This window comes from Lathyrus oleraceus, chromosome 6 (assembly GCF_024323335.1).
Source record: "Lathyrus oleraceus cultivar Zhongwan6 chromosome 6, CAAS_Psat_ZW6_1.0, whole genome shotgun sequence".
Taxonomy (NCBI): Eukaryota; Viridiplantae; Streptophyta; class Magnoliopsida; order Fabales; family Fabaceae; genus Lathyrus; species Lathyrus oleraceus.
In genome coordinates this window covers 483,959,524-483,971,363 of record NC_066584.1, presented here as the reverse complement: position 1 = coordinate 483,971,363, position 11,840 = coordinate 483,959,524, and the positions used below count along the sequence as shown (strand labels likewise).

Genomic DNA, 11,840 nt, shown 5'->3' with positions numbered 1-11,840 from the left:
TTTAGCAGTTTGATATTACAATTATCCCATCGCACCTTAACTAATACAAAACATGCACCTCACGTAGGCGAAACCTACATTATTCGATACCAGTCTTGATGAGTGCTAAAACTTGGAAAGCAAACATATATAATATTCTCATAATTTGTTTAGTTAAGTTTGACCCATTGTTTTAACAGTTGGATATTACAATTATCCCATCGCACCTTACTAATATATAGATCATGCACCTCGCGTAGGCGAAACCTACATTATCCATTACTAGTCTTGATGAGTGTTAAAACTTGGAAAGCATAAACTTAATATTTAATTTGAGGGAATTGCAATTTTTCTGATCTCACCGGCTTGTTTATCATATAAACCGTGTCTCACATGCATCAACATACATTCACATGCATCAACATACATACATACATAATGAAACAGTTATGGCCCCTAGCGCAATTGTTCTCCCAAGCCAATGAGAGAACCTAAGCTAACCTACAACGATCTAAGCTTCTCCAAGCAAGATCTTCAAGGTTGTCCTCCTTTGGCACTGACTTCTTTGCTTTCTTCATATCATTACATTACATGAAAGAAACTCGTTTTACATACGAGGGAGTGAGATGAGAAAAGAAGTTACATTTGGGAGATTAAGAGAGAGGCACGACACGCAGGTCATATTTTAAAAATCAAAGCAGAATAAAGGAAAACTAAGGCCATAACCGATCACCACAAGACAATAATAAACACTTTATTATTATTATTAATTCCTTTAATTAATTAAAAATCAAATTAAATTTCGACGACCGATCACACTACGCAGAGTTAGCCGGGGGTCCGCTGCCCGGACAGCGGGAACGGGTGTTCCGCTGCCCGGTCAGCGGACGGTGGTTCCACTGACCGTTCAGCGGACAGGGGTCAAGGGGGCAGCGCCCCTTGTGGGGTCGAAGGGGCAGCGGCCCTGCTCGAAAATTTTAATGAACAATTCATTTAAAATTGACGTTGTTTTTCGTATCAACACTTGATACTTCAAAGAACTTTTTCTAGCCGAACGAGTGAATTTTTCCTTGCGTTAACCGGTTAACACTGTTTGAAAACTTTTAGAAAATTCTTTTCTGCCTTGCGTTAACCGGTTAACCATATGCGTTAACCGGTTAACACTGTTTGAAAATGTCTTGGAAAACTGTTTTCTGCCTTGCGTTAACCGGTTAACCAAATGCGTTAACCGGTTAACACTGTTTGAAAATCTCAAAAATTTTATTTCGCATTCCGTTAACCGGTTAACCATATGCGTTAACCGGTTAACACTGTTCCAAAAATGTTTAGAAGGCTGTATTCAGTTTCTCGTTAACCGGTTAACCATACGTGTTAACCGGTTAACACTGTTCGGAAAAGTGTTTAGAACGCACAACTCTTGTGCAGTCAAACCCCAATCGCATAACTCTCTGACAACACAACCCTTGTGCCGTCACTAACCCTAATGCACCAATTTCAGACCATCAATCACATCTCGATTGTTAATTCAGTATGATTGATCAACACGTCATTGCTTCACCATACTAATGTCGGATTAAGAAGCAAACGACCATTGATCGCTCAAAGGAAACCAATCATTGAGGGTTTGAATGAACGAAATGAGAACACTATATCATATATAATGTATTTTGCATCAGGATTACATATATCACATATATGTAACTTGATCGATCTCAATTTAACCTTTGATTCATTCAGTCTTTAATCATATTATTACAGAACAAAAACAAATATCAGATTCATGGTTTCGTAAGTGGCTCTAATACCACTGTTGGAGAATTTCCATCCAAGGTGCAGCGGAATTTAAAAATTTCTCCATTTAGTGATCCTTACGAATGGGCATGATCAGTGATAGAATCGTTACCTCTAGTGGCGATTCAAACCTTTGGTGCAGATCTCTGATAATGATCAAAACCTTTGATACAGATCCACGGGGCGATCACGAACGTTGAACGATGACAACGTCTCTACTCAGTCCACACGAACAGATTCCTTCAATCGCAGTGCTAGCTGTTATGAATGAAGGCTTTGAGTGAGAGAAAGAGGGAAACAAAATTCCAAGTCTCTACTTGAATTTCTGTCTGAGTGGAGTGGAGTGACAATGCTTCTACCCAAGGGGTTCTATTTATAGAACCACTTGTGTGGGCTTCAAGCTAAAAAGCCCACTTAAGTGTATTTTGGCCCATATCTTATAATATGCCCAAAATCACTTAAGTATTTGGTACCTTACCATATTTCGTCTCCCACTTAAGTGCACCGTACCTTACGGTGTTCCTTAGTTACTCTATCTCTCATCAATCCGTCCTTTGTGTGTGACCCTATAGGTTTTCGCGGCGTTGGCAATTATATTAAATCACACATTTAACATAATAAACAGTGAGCGGTATCTAGCAACACATCACTGCTACCCAAGTCACGAAAATGTCATGTGATCTGACAAAACCTCCTGTGATAATAATTATGTGTATAATTACCCCTTTGCCCTTATGTCTATATTGAACACAAGGTATAGACCGTGTCATCCTTGTCCAGTTCAATATTGGGCCCATAGACATTTATCCTGTTACGTAGGATGGGCAAATTCCATCTAGGACAATCATGTCCCTCAGCATGCTTTGTGGAGTACCCATCAACTGTCTTTATGGTTATCCAGTTACAGACAACGTTGGATCAGCAATAAAGCACTCGACTCTACATCTAGGATCCATAGTGGTTTCAGGTCGAAGAGTGGTATACACTATTATCACCATGAGAATAACTTATGACACTTTGCATAACTTTCCATATAGTATTCTCATAGCGGGTCAATTCGGTATAAATATTACTCCTAATATTCATACCTATGTTTAAGACTTGATAACTCTTTATCCATGATCCATGAGATGTGATCATCAGTCTACAAACATAATAGTCTTAATGCTTTAATGTTATCCCACTTCACACTAAAGCTCGACTACGGATACTTTAAGAATAGTGTCCTTATGTTTAATCTGTTCTCATGATTAAGTCACACTTAATACATTAAACGGACTATCTATTCCAGGGACTTTATTAATCAACCATAATAAAGAAAATGCCTTTAAATAGTTCGATACAAGTACCAAAAGTATTGGCCTCTAGGGCTTACACCAACACGTGATTGGTGAAGTTGACCTCCCAATCAAAATTGGACCTAGTGATTTCCAAATCACCTTCCAAGTTATGGACATACATCCGCCGTACAGCTGTTTACTTGGTAGACCATGGATTCACGAGGTAGGCACCGTGACATCCACCATACACCAAAAGATGAAATTCGTCAAGAACAAGAAATTGGTGGTGATAGGGGGAGAGAAAGCTCTCTTGGTCAGCCATTTATATTCCTTTTCCTACATTGATGCTGAGGATGAGGTTGGAACTCCATTCCAAGCCTTATCTATTGCTGAGCCTTCTAGGAAAGGACTTTCTTCATTTGTCTCCTACAATGATGCAAAGTTGGCCATCGAGCGTGGCGCAACTAGTGGTTTGGGGAAAATGATAAAGATGGAAGATAATAAATCCCGGGCTTGTATAGGGTATTCTTCCGGTGCATCTAATGATCTTGGGCTGTTTCAGAGTGGAGGTTTCATCCACGCCGATGGAGATCACAAAGCTGCTGCCATAATTGGAGAAGACGAAGAGGAAGACCTCGTCAACTTTGTCATACCTAGCGGGATCTGCAATAATTGGGTCGCTGTTGATATTTCAACTGTTATCCATAAGTCAACGTAATATGTTCATTCCTATTTAAAAACCCTTCTCCCATGCCAAAGGGAGAAGTGAAGACATTGTTGGCATAATTTGTTAATACAATGATATTCATTCAATAATCGCATGTTAAATGTTTGTTTTCCGAATTATTTTTCATTTTTTTGCTTTTCGCATGAAATTGGTAATCATCATAAAACCCTAAAAAAGAGAATGAAATCAATTTTTTTTCATCTGCATAATGATTTGCCTTGTTTGAATTCTGAAATCTCTTTTATACTCAAAATCATTATGTAGGTTGATCAAACCCATTGAACATAATGATCCAACACCATCTCCCAACTTTGAGTTCCCCGTATTTGAGGTAGAAGAAGATGATTTTGAAGAGATTCCTGATGAGATTACCTGTCTGCTTGAGTACGAGGAGAAGATCATTCAGCCACATCTTGAGAATCTGGAAACAGTCAACTTGGGGTCTGAAGACTGCATTCGTGAAGTGAAGATTGGGGCACTCCTTGAAGAGTCTATTAAGAAGGGGTTAATTGAGTTGCTACGAGAATATGTCGACGTCTTTGCCTGGTCGTATGAAGACATGCCTGGTTTAGATACTGATATCGTGCAACATTTCTTGCTGTTGAAGCCTGAGTGTGTGCCTGTGAAGCAAAAGCTCAGAAGAACTCATGCTGATGTGGCAGTGAAGATTAAAGAAGAAGTTCAGAAGCAAATTGATGTGGGGTTTCTGGTGACTTCTACATATCCTCAATGGGTGACCAATATTGTGCCTGTACCTAAAAAGGATGGAAAAGTACGAATGTGCGTGGATTACTATGACTTGAATAAAGCTAGCCCAAAAGATGATTTTCCTATACCACACATTAATATGTTGGTAGACAATACGGCTAAATTCAATATCTTTTCATTCATAGACAGATTTTCCGGTTATAATCAGATTAAAATGGCACCCGAGGATATGGATAAGACATCATTCATCACATATTGGGGAACATTCTGTTATCGAGTGATGCTCTTCGGTTTGAAGAACGCCAGAGCCACGTATCAACGCGCTATGACTACCTTGTTTCATGACATGATGCACAAGGAGATCGAGGTGTATGTCGATGATATGATTGCAAAGTCGAAAACGGAAGTTGAACATGTAGAACACTTGTTGAAGCTTTTCCAGCGTTTGAGGAAGTACAAACTCCGCTTGAATCCAAACAAGTGTACATTTAGAGTCCGTTCCGGCAAGTTATTGAGCTTTATTGTCAGCGAGAGAGGTATTGAAGTTGATCCTACCAAGGTCAAAGCAATACAAGAGATGCCTGCGCCCAAAACTGAGAAGAAAGTCCGAGGTTTTCTTGGCTGCTTGAATTACATTTCAAGATTTATATCCCACATGACTGCCACATGTGCGCCTATAATCAAGCTCCTCCAGAAAGATCAGCATCATGATTGGACCGAGGATTGCCAAAAGGCCTTTGACAGTATCAAAGAGTATCTGTCCGAGCCTCCGATTCTGTCTCCGCCTGTTGAAGGGAGACCATTGATTATGTACTTGACTGTACTTGATGATTCCATGGGTTGTGTCCTTGGTCAGCAAGATGAATCAGGAAAGAAAGAATATGCAATATACTACTTGAGTAAGAAGTTCACCAACTGTGAGTCTCGGTACTCAATGCTTGAGAAGACATGCTGTGCTTTGGCTTGGGCTACTAAGTGTTTACGCCAGTATATGTTGAATCATACAACTTGGTTGATATCCAAAATGGATCCGATCAAGTATATCTTTGAGAAGCCTGCTTTAATTGGGAGAATTGCCCATTGGTAGATGCTGTTATCTGAGTATGATATTGAGTATCGAGCTCAAAAAGCTATTAAAGGTAGTATCTTGGATGACCATTTGGCGCATCAACCAATTGAAGATTATCAGTCTGTGCAATACGACTTCCCTGATGAGGAGATTCTGTATTTGAAAATGAAAGATCATGATGAGCGCTCGATGAAGGGCCAGAGCCTGGTTCCCGATGGGGTATGGTGTTCGATGGCGCTGTCAATCAGTATGGAAATGGCATTGGGGAAGTGATTATTACTCCTCAAGGCACACATTTTCCTTTTATAGCAAGGCCAACTTTCAAATGCACGAATAATATGGTGGAGTATGAGGCCTGTATTATGGGTTTGGAAGAATATTTTGATCTTAGGATCAAACATCTTGATGTTTATGGTGATTCAGCCCTTATTTTTAATCAAATTAAGGGTGAATGGGAGACGAATCAGCCTAGCCTCATCCCATATAGAGATTATGCGAGGAGGATTTCAACTTTCTTTACTAAAGTTGACTTCCATCATATTCCTCAAGATGAGAATCGGATGGCGGATGCTCTCGCTACGCTTGCTTCAATGATTGCTGTCAATTATTGGAATGAAGTCCCAAAGATTACCGTGATGTGCTTGGATAGACCAACTCACGTGTTTGCAGTTGAGGAGGTGAAAGATGATAGGCCATGGTATTATGATATCAAGTGCTTTCTCCAAAGTCAGACTTACCCGCCTGGGGCCTCTGTTAAAGATAAGAAGACTTTGAGGAGATTATCTGGCAGTTTCTACCTTAATGGTGATGTGCTTTACAAGAGAAATATTGACATAGTTCTGCTCAGATGCGTGGATAGACACGAAGCAGACCTGTTGATGACTGAAGTCCATGAGGGTTCATTTGGTACTCATTCTAATGGACATGCAATGGCAAAAAAGATGTTGAGGGCAAGCTACTATTGGCTGACAATGGAGTCTGACTCCTGCAAATACGTACAGAAATGCCACAAGTGTCAAATTTATGCGGACAAGATTCATGTTCCCCCGACAGTTCTGAATGTTATTTCCTCACCATGGCCTTTCTCCATGTGGGGAATTGACATGATTGGCATGATTGAGCCTAAGGCGTCAAACGGTCACCGTTTTTATTCTCGTAGCCATTGATTACTTCACCAAGTGGGTTAAAGCGGCATCGTATGCTGATCACACCGAATTACACCGTGTTTTGACTCGAATTTCACATGTTTATTAGGACTTTATTATCATTTTATTTGTATTATGCTCTCTTTTCTCTTGTTTTCAGATATTTAGCACTTTCAGACTCTTTTGGAAGAAACGAAGCAAAAAGACCTAAAATTAGGGTTTTTCGGTGGAATTACACACATGGCGTTGCACATGGCGGCCGCTATAGGGGAAGCCATGAGTCATCATCCCTCAACTAGGGGGTAACCGCCACGTTCCCATGATCCACCCCATTTACACACATGGCGGGCGCCATGAAGGGATAGCGGGCGCCACCTTTGTTAGTCACGTTCCCACAAAGTCCCACTAAGGAGAAGTTGGAGGGTACCATGGTCTTTACAAACTACTGAGAATCTCTATAAATAGCTCATTTCATTTCGTTTTCTAGCATCCAACTTAGTTTTACAACACTAAGCATATAATTATCATTTGTAATAGTGATAATCTGTCACATCAGGGGGTTATCGCACCTTTGTGAGATTGAGTTGGGTCACTTCGAGTTGCTGTCGTCTTTAGCTTCAGGAGTCGGAGGTTTATTTTTGTACCAGAATTGAAGCCTCCATTTGAAGCAGGTTCTTATTTATCGCTTTATTTATTTATTTTCCGCATCGCTTTTACTTTATTTATTTCCCGCATCGCTTTTACTTTATTTATTTTCCGCATCGCTTTTACTTTATTTATTTCCCGCATTGCTTTTACTTTATTTATTTCCCGCATCGCTTTTACTTTATTTCTTTTCCGCATCGCTTTTACTTTATTTATTTTCCGCACTTACTATACTTTATTTATTTTCCGCTCTCGCTTTACTTTATTAATTTACGCACTTTACTCGCTCTTTACGCCTCACATTCTAAAACAAACTTTTCATCATGATTAACACCATTATGTTTGTTTGCGTTGCCATGTCTGGATAAATCTTTTAAAGGTTAGAATATAAGGATCACGGTTAAAGTAATGTTTCACATATTGAAATCTGTAGAAATACTTTAAAGGCTGTTTTGATTTTTAACTTGAGTTTTCTAAAACAAACTTGGTTAGTTTTAACTATTCAAGGAGTGCGAAAGCACCCTGGCGTAGTAACTAGAAATCTTTATCACTTTAAGGAAAAGTTATCTTTGAAACTGTTTTCGGGCGCGTTGATAGGTTTAAAATCAGTAAACTCCTTGGGTAAACTTTCCAAATCAAAATCACGTTTCAACTAAGTTTACGAGTCTCATTTCTTAAAAATAGGTTTACTACTTTAGCGTTCTGCGCACCTTTTATAAGTGACAATAAAAGGCCTTAATTTAAGGGTAAACTCGGTTCTGAATACCCGAAAGCGATAGTTCCTGTTAAATGAATTCTTTTCAAGAGTGGAAAATATTTCCTCATAAGTAGTTCTATTTAGACAATCGAAACATCACTTAACTAACGTGAATTATATTGAACCTGTCTTTACCTACATTTATTATTTACCGTTATTTTGCAAACCTAATATCTATTTTATACCGCCTTAGATAAACACCGTAACGATAGTAATTGATAGATTGACGATTGGTCTATGTGGGATCGATATTCTTTTATATTACTTTGACGTTATTCGTGCAATTTCTCCTATAGAAACCAAGTTTTTGGCGCCGTTGCCGGGGACCAACTTCGTCAAATTTCGTATCCCGTTGTTACATCGTATAGACTAAGGCATTATTAGCCGGTAAATGCGAAGAACCCGTAGTACCGGAAATTTAGTAGATCCTTTAGCGGAACCCGAACGTTATACTCGTACACGCCTCTTACTCATCTGAATTAAGAAAGCTATGGTCGAGAATCGCGATAGGCGACCTCTTAAGGAATTTTCCCAACCCTCTGATGAGGAACCTAGTTTGAGTATAGTAAACCCCCTTATACCTGCTAACAATTTCGAACTAAAACCGTCTTTGTTGCAATTAGTACAACAGAACCAATACACGGGTCTCGCTACCGAGAACCCGAATCAACATTTAAATTTTTTTATCCAACTAGCCGACACCTTTAAATCTAACGGCACTTCACCCGATGCGATCCGTTTAAGATTATTCCCTTTCTCCATCAGGGATAGGGCACGTTCATGGCTAGATTCACTTCCAACTAATTCAATAACTACCTGGGAAGACCTTAGGAGAGTATTCCTTGCTAGATATTTCCCCCTAGTAAGACCGTTGTTCTTTGAAACCAAATAACTAGATTTTCTCAAAACCAAGGAGAATCGCTTTTCGAATCTTGGGAGAGATATAAAGAGCTATTAAGAGTCTGCCCACACCATGGCCTAGAACAATGGCTGATCGTTCATACCTTCTACAATGGACTCCATTATAATGCCAAGATGAGCATCGACGCTGTCGCAGGTGGCGCACTGATGAACAAACCTTATCCAGAAGCTTGTGACCTAATTGAGGATATGGCCAAAACCATTATCAATGGGGAACTGAACGAGCATCAATAGAGAAAAAGGAGACCCAAGGTGGAATACATGAGGTAAGCTCTCTAGACATGATGCAGGAGAAAATAGACGCTTTAGCCTTTAGGATCGAACATATGTCTACAAACACTAACACCGTAGCAGTAGTCCACACAGAGTGCAAACTCTGTGGATCTAAAGGACACAAATCGACGAAGTGTAACCTTTTAAATGAACTAAATACCGACCAAGTGAATTACGCCCAAGGTAACCCATTTTCAAACACTTACAACCCTGGATGGAATAATCATTCGAATTTCTCCTATAGAAACCAGAATCCTATCCAAAATAATGCACCTCAGAGACCGCAAGGTTATCAAGCCCAAAAACCAAATCAACCTATGCAAGATGTGCCCCAGTAGTCTAACCTTGAGAAGATCATGGAGAGCTTTATATCGGGCCAGACTCAGCAAAATAAAGAATTCCTAAACCAAAACATTCATGTAAACGAACTTATAACACAATTAGGAACCAAGGTTGATCAAATAATCACTCACAACAAGATGCTTGAAACCTAAATCTCGTAGGTAGCACAAAACCAAGCCCCACAAACTACACCTGGAGGCCAATTTCCTGGACAACCTCAACCAAACCCTCAAGGGCAAGCTAACGCTATCTCGTTACGAAGTGGGACCGCTTACGAAGGGCCTCAGAACCCAGCAATGAGTGAGTACAAAACTTCTAAAGAGAATATGCCTACCAACCAAGAAGAGGAACCGGAGGAATCCGAGAAACAAACCAACCAAGAAGGTGAAGCCAAGGATAAAACTTACAAACCACCACCCCCATATAAACCACCAATCCCATATCCACAAAGACTTAAACAAACCAAAGTCAACAACCAATATTAAAAATTTATAAAAGTGATAGAAAAGCTTCATGTAGAGATTCCTTTCACCGAAGCTATCACCCAAATTCCGTCTTACGCCAAATTTCTTAAAGACATCTTAACTAACAAGCGTAGACTCGACGATCTAAAACCCTTGGAATGCAACTTTATTTCTGAGGATAAACTTGCTAAGAAGGAGAAAGACTCTGGTAGTTTTTCTATACCTTGCATTTTAGGAAATCATGTGATCGACAAAGCTTTCCTAGACTTAGGCGCTAGTGTAAGTTTAATGCCATTAGCTGTATGTAAGAGGTTAAACCTAGGAGAATTGCAGCCAACTAAGATGTCCCTACAATTAGCCGATAGGTCTGTTAAGTATCCTGTAGGCATTTTAGAAGACATCCTAGTTAGGATCGGTCAACTCTATATCCCTACAGACTTTGTGGTCATGGATATAAAAGAAGACGTAGATATCCCTATCGTTCTAGGTAGACCATTCTTATCAATAGCGGGAGCTATAATAGATGTCAAAAGAGGGAAGTTAACCTTCGAAGTAGGGGACGAAAAGATTGAGTTCATTCTTTCGAAATTCCTGATGGCACCAATTCTAGGAGACGCATGTTATGCGATCAATATCATAGATGAGTGCATAAGATAATTTGATCAAGGAGAACCTAAGATCGAACCGTTTTCAAACCCGAATGAAAAGGGTTATGAGTTAGAGGAAACGGAACCTCACACTAACGAATGTCTGGACCACACTCCAGACCCTTCACCTAATTCTTAAAAACCAGTCCAAGAACTTAAGGAACTACCGAAGAACCTAAGATATGAGTTTTTGGATGAAGAAATGAACCGCCTAGTAATAGTTAGTGCCACCTTAAACCAAGACGAGACGAATCGACTCTTGAATGTTTTAAGAAAATACCCCTCTGTCTTAGGGTATAACATCTCTGATTTAAAAGGTATTATCCCATCTGTGTGTATGCACCTGATCTCACTAGAGGAGGATTCAAAACCTTCTAGAGAACATCAGAGACGAATCAACCCTGTGATGAGCGAGGTGGTGAAGAAGGAAGTCCTTAAACTACTGGAAGCTGGTATAATCTATCAGATCTCTGATAGTAAGTGGGTAAGTCCTGTACATATGGTACCCAAGAAGGGAGGCATCACAGTCGTGCAGAACGAAAAGGGAGAGCATGTCGCTAAATGCATAGAAGGCGGATGGTGTATGTGCATAGATTATAGGAAGCTAAATAAGGCAACTAGGAAAAACCATTTCCCCCTTCCATTGATAGTTCAAATGCTTGAGCGTCTTGCCAGACACTCTTACTTTTGTCATCTTGATGGATATTCTGGATTTTTCCAAATACCCATTTACCCCGAGGATCAAGAGAAAACAACCTTTACCTGTCCCTATGGAACGTTTGCTTACAGACGAATGCCGTTTGGACTCTGTAATGCGCCAGCTACTTTCCAACGTTGTATGATGTCAATCTTCGCAGATTATCTCAACGGAATCATGGAAGTATTTATGGATGACTTCTTGGTGTGTGGATTAAACTTTGAAGTCTGCCTTATTAACCTTGAGAAAATCATAGAGAGATGCGTGGAAGTTAACCTAGTATTAAACTGGGAGAAGTGCCACTTTATGGTCAAAGAAGGCATAGTGTTAGGACATATAATATCTGAAAGAGGCATTGAGGTTAATAAAGCAAAAATAGAAGTTATAGAAAACCT

The 11,840-nt window shown here is 39.7% G+C and overlaps 1 non-coding gene across 1 annotated transcript; it reads right to left on the bottom strand.

The window, feature by feature from the left end:
- Positions 1–8,974: 8,974 nt before the first annotated feature.
- On the bottom strand, positions 8,975–9,081 carry LOC127098989 (small nucleolar RNA R71). Its single transcript, XR_007793665.1, has one exon. It is a non-coding gene; the product is annotated as a small nucleolar RNA R71 (small nucleolar RNA).
- Positions 9,082–11,840: the final 2,759 nt, after the last annotated feature.